Source organism: Leptonychotes weddellii, chromosome 7, assembly GCF_054177405.1.
Source record: "Leptonychotes weddellii isolate Sample4059 chromosome 7, ASM5417740v2, whole genome shotgun sequence".
NCBI lineage: Eukaryota > Metazoa > Chordata > Mammalia > Carnivora > Phocidae > Leptonychotes > Leptonychotes weddellii.
In genome coordinates, this window is record NC_138375.1 from 83,259,374 (window position 1) to 83,265,373 (window position 6,000).

Consider the following 6,000-nt stretch of genomic DNA (forward strand, 5'->3'; position numbering starts at 1 on the left):
GGGCTGTGCACTACGGATCCATCTGATGGCTTCTCCCAAAGGTGTCTGCATGACTACTCGATCACATCTTTCCTGTCTTGATCCAAAGATGTCTTCTCAGGAAGGCCTGACTTCTGTTTGTCCCTAAAAAGGTCACACCTTTTCCACTTTGTTAGGTCTCCTGGTCTGCTTTATTTTTTAATGTTAGCACTGTCTGAACACTCTACATATATCACTTCTTTATTGTCTATCCAGGCTGAATATAAACTCCTGAGGCATGGGATTTTTTTTGGTCTATTTTATTCACTACTGAATCTCCAGCTACTAGAACAATGTTTGGTATATGGTAGATGCTTAATAAATACTTGTTGTATGATTGAATTAATGAATAGAGTCAGCCATACTGGTTATATGCCGATTTTAAAGCACTATCAACTCAAGAACATACACAGTTCTTCTTTATAAAATGAAATAGGGGGGTGATGATAGATCTATTTCCCCATTTAAGAAATAAATAAAGGATAACACTAATAATTTGCTAAGAATCTTAGAGATGCTTTAAAATTACTGAAATCTGTTGGCATTGGTCTTTGTTTTTCTGCTTTTGTTGCACTAGAGTAAATGTGTTTTACTTGGTAATTCTTTCAGGGTGGTGTCCTCAGAATGTCAGTAATTTAACCATTGTTAGTAATTACTGTGTGGAAACTGCAGCAGTGATTTTAAGAACCCTCAAACTTGACAGCAACCATAATCCAGTGCTGGGCATGGGCAGGAGAGTGGGTGGCTCAGGGCAAAGAGGCAGCACAGAATGCAGGAAGCTGCACACAGGGGCCCGGCAGGCCTGCGGGGCCACTGGGCTGCCTGAGTTTGAACTCCAAGAGGAATGAGAAAGGGCCTGCAGTTGTTTAGTATCATAACTTAGTCATGACCACATCCTTATTGATTCTAGTCTCCTCAAGTTCACAGACACTTCTGAGAAATCTTTTTTTTTTTTCTAAGTTGCATGGATGGTAGATTTTTTTAGGACTTTGAGTAGCACATTTAAAAATAAAATGTACCTGGGCATAGTATATTTTGGGGATACACTTAAAAAAAGATGGTTACCCAAAGCAGACTTTCAACTGCTAGAATTCACCAAGATTTAGAGGTTCGTTCCCTATTTAGTCAGCTAATTTTCTGCTTCTCTAAACAGAAGTGTAAATGAGAAATACCCAGTATTTTTTATCCAATTTAAGTGATATGCTTAACATAACATCCATATCTATTCATATCTAATTCTCTGCTTCTCTAGACATAAATCTAAACAAGAAAATTTCCAGTATTTTTCTTTATCTAATTTAAACAATATCCAGTATTTTTACCCAATTTAAATAACATTGTTGATTGTTTCAAAAGCTTACCAGAGGCTTTTGGAAAAGAATAAACAATCCAGTTCTCAAAAATAAAAACAAAGCATAAAACCCACTGTACATATCTGCCAGTGATTTGTGCTGGGGCTTTAGATGTTCTACAGAGGACATCATGATGCCTGCCTGAGACAGAGACAATCTGAAATTACTTCATCGCATAACTTAGGGTTGAAAAATGGATTGGGAGGAATTCTGCAAGGACTGAGCTACTAATATAAACAAAGCTACAATAAGAATAATTAGAAAGTGAACAGAGGGATTTTTTCCCCCCCGGAATTTTAACATTCTGCACCTTCACCTATCTAAACACATTGTTTTACACTGTTTTATTTATAAGATCATCAAGAAACCACTGACAATTCTGATTCATGTTGAATTCCTATGATATGCCAATCCTTAGTCTGATAATCTTTAGGCAGAATACTCAAGGAATTTGTCTAACTTTTGAGATTGTTGAGAATTCATAGAGCTGTAGAAAAGGAAGATTAGCATATTTTTAAGTAACTTGAGTTTTCAAAACGTGATTTTATTTTCATTCTCTTTTGTGTCTGTCTCCCAGTTACTCTGTGCTTCCTGACACTTGGGTTGGTGATAGGAGGTTGAGGGATAAAACTAATGATTCACCCTAATTTTATTCTTATTCTGGAAATGAGGGAACCAACAAAAGCTGGTCCCTTAAGGCATTCTTTCATTTTACTCATGAAACCTCTACCTGGTTTTTATGATCCATCACACCATGTTTCTTCTCCCTAGGAGATAACAGCCTCCTCTATTCCAAGTCATACATGCTGTGTTCATTCTTACCTCAAAGCTTTAATTCACATTTTTCTGTTTAGAGCATGCTTTTCTTTCCCTATCATATCTCCAAAACCTATCCATCTTTCGCACTCACAAGGTGTGGAGAGGCAATAGTTTCTATCCTTAAAGGGATTTAGTTCCTTTGTTATGTTCTGGATCTGCATTGGAGTTGTTTTTCCACTTAGGCTGGGGACTCACATTTGACTGTGAGTCATTCTTCTATTGCATTCCCAACAATGCTGAAAACAGGGATGAATACCTGTTTCATGATCTCTAGATAATATCATTAAAAGTGTTATCACCTGTTGAGATCATAAAACAGAAAGAAAGAGAGAGAGGAGGGAGAGGGAGAGCGATCGATCAAATGAACAGTGCTTTTCAAATATAGAAAATACGTAAACTGTATCACAGTACCCATATGCAAGCGCTGGATTTGTGCACATTGCAACTATGTAAGTCACTTTTCTTGATTTATATCATTCTCTAATCACTTTGATTATCTATAGCTATGTTTCCCAATGTTTCCATAACCAATTACCATAACCCTGGTGATATAAAACAACACTAATTTATTCCCTCACAGTTCTGAAGATCAGAAGTCTGAAATCAAGGTGTCGTCAGTGTTGTGCTCCTACTGAGCACTCTAGGGAAGAATCCTTCCTTGCCTCTTCCAGTTCATGGTGGCTGCAGCATTTCTTGGCTTCCTTGGCTATAGGCACATCACTCCAATCTCTACCCCATATTGGCATTACCTTTGCCTTTTAAGTCTGTGGCTTCTCTTATTCTTTCTATTATAAGGACACTTTGTCATTGGATTTAAGACCCACTCAGGTACTCTAGGATGATTTCACTTCAAGATCCTTAATTAGGATCTTTTTTTTTTCAAATAAGGTAACATTCAGAGGTTCCAGGGATTTGGCTGTGGACATATCTTTTAGGGGAATACTATTCAACCTACTACAGCAGCTGAAGTAAGATGTGGTAAATAAATGTAAAATGAATTAGCTTGTTATTTTCTGGACCTGAAATTTTTAAGTAAATGAACATGTTAATGTATAATGAAAGATTCACAAGAGTTGGTAGAATATTTGTAGAATATTTGTTCTTGTACTTCTGATATTTTGCACTTTCTGGCTTAAAAAATTGGTCATAAAAATATAATAATGAGATCCTGGTTTACTCAATAAAACAACATGGATAGCATTCATAAAGCCTGCATATTTTGTCAAAACTTCAGCCAATATAATTCAATAAAGGTAAAGCTAACCGCAGTATCAGTGGAAATTGTTTATGTTCAAAGAAATGATTTCTACATAAAAATAAATTAGATAACTATAATAAGTAATATTTTAACTTTATGTTTGTGAAACATCTGGAGAGAGAAAAACCAGAGATAATCAATATTATAACCACATTATAAAGTAGCTTTTCATTTTAAAGAAGAAAAATAATAGTCACAAATTTCTTCTTAAATATTTTGACATAACTTTTAATTGCTTGATGTTTTATGGAGTCTCGAACCTTAATGCTAGATTCATTAATTTGTAAATACCAGGAAAAGAAAAGCAGAACCACAGATTATAGAAACCTAAATACTTTTGTTTTACCCAGTCAGCTTAGAAGTAACACAGAATTAGAAAACATACAACTAAACCTTACCTTATTTCCATTTCAGTTTTATCATTTATTGGCAGAAAAAATCAGCTCAATATGGATGATCTGTTTTGAATAGAAAATAAATATTTACTGTGGTAAATGAGAACAGTATTTTGTCCAAATTCATTTTAGCAATTTGGGAGCTAAAGCTTGATCTTACTGTGAAGAATACAGGGATTTTGAAACTACTGCTACTTTAAATTTCACTTTCATGATAATTTTAACATATAAATCTTGTTGGTAAACTAACAATATTTTTTACACCTAGAAAATGTCCCTTGAGGGGAGTGATGCTAAAAGGTGAATTAGAATGGGCTTAGAAACAAGTCTAAGCTCTTTCTAGATTCAGGTAGCAAGAACCAAGTGTCCCACTATGATGTCAAAACGACTCCTGGGAAATCATCATGTTGAGTAACTTGAGGGATAGAGCAGAAAATACCAGTAGATTGCTGTAAAAAAAGATGTGTCAGGAAAACATTTTAATGGAATTTCTTCCACTTTATTTACCATGAACTGGCTACTCAATAAATATGTGTTTTCTGTTGCTGAGTGTTACAGCACTGCCAATGTTTCTACCCCATGATTGATAGAAATTGAGAATAGCTTTAGTGTTCACCATCTGTCATTAAAGAGTCAAATTCTTCAAGTGGACACAGCTTCTTTGTAAGATTTTAAATATTATGGCTATTACACATTTCACATTGCCTCTGTGGACAAGATGCAATTTTATAGTGACACATCTGACTTTATTGATTTTTTTTGCTCCTTGTCAGATTACTGTCCATCCTTAATTTTGTTGGTTATTTGAATGTTTCTAGCTATTTCACATATTTTGGGGCTATCTAAAAACTTTCCTGAACAAAGTGGGAAACAGATACGTATAAACATATATTCATGACTGAGTAAAAAGCTACTACTTTAATTTTCAAGACTACTTATAGGGCACATTGCACTTAAAAATTATATAAAAGTAACATTTCTCTTTTAGGTCATGCAGCCATTTTTTGATAGTTGGCTTTGGGCCAATTAACTTATGCTTATAAATGGTCACAATAGAAAAAAGAGAATTTTAAGAATGATTTTGAGATCACTAATATGCTATTTAAAAGAAGAGCATAAGGCTCTTTGAAGGATACTTATGTATCCCCACGTTAATTGGAACTTAAGCAGACAAGGGAAGGACAGTTTGCATGTAGACTTAGAGATAGAAACTAATTCGATAATGAATAAATGGGACATTTAATGGAGATGCATGCAAATTTCAAAATAGAATTGAAGAAAAGGAAAAAATTTTATAATTAAGGAATGGGCTGAACATCAAAAACATGGAACTTAGTTATAAAAATATATTATCTTTTTTAAAAATTTTATTTTATTTTGTTATGATATGTTAGTCACCATACAGTACATCATTAGTTTTTGATGTAGTGCTCCATGATTCATTATTTTCATATAACACCCAGTGCTCCATGCAATACATGCCCTGTTTAATACCCATCACCGGGCTAACCCATCTCCCCACCCTGCTCCCCTCTAAAACTCTCAGTTTGTTTCTCGGAGTCCATAGTCTCTCATGGTTCGTCTCCCCCTCCGATTCCCCCCCCTTCATTCTTCCCTTCTTTCTCCTAATGTCCTCCATGCTATTCCTTATGTACCACAAAGAGGTGAAACCATGTGATAATGGACTTTCTCTGCTTGACTTATTTCACTTAGCATAATCTCCTCCAGTTCCATCAATGTTGGTGTAAAAGTTGGGTATTCATCCTTTCTGATGGCTGAGTAATATTCCATTGTATATATGCACCACATCTTCTTTATCCATATCTTCTTTTTTTGAGGAACCTCCACACTGTTTTCCAAAGTGGCTGTACCAACTTGCATTCCCACCAACAGTGTAAGAGGGTTCCCCTTTCTCCACAACCTCTCCAACATTTGTTGTTTCTTGCCTTGTCAATTTTTGCCATTCTAACTGGTGTAAGGTGGTATCTCGATGTGGTTTTGATTTGAATTTCCCTGATGGCTAATGATGATGAACATTTTTTCATGTGTCTGTTAGCCATTCATATGTCTTCTTTGGAGAAGTGTCTGTTCATGTCTTCTGCCCATTTTTTGACTCGATTATTTGTTTTTTGGGTGTTGAGTTTGAGAAGTTCTTTAT

The 6,000-nt window shown here is 35.2% G+C and overlaps 1 protein-coding gene across 2 annotated transcripts in view; it reads left to right on the plus strand.

The window, feature by feature from the left end:
- Window positions 1–6,000, plus strand: part of EDIL3 (EGF like and discoidin domains 3) — a 389,745-nt gene that overhangs the window by 148,413 nt on the left and 235,332 nt on the right. The window lies entirely within an intron of this gene.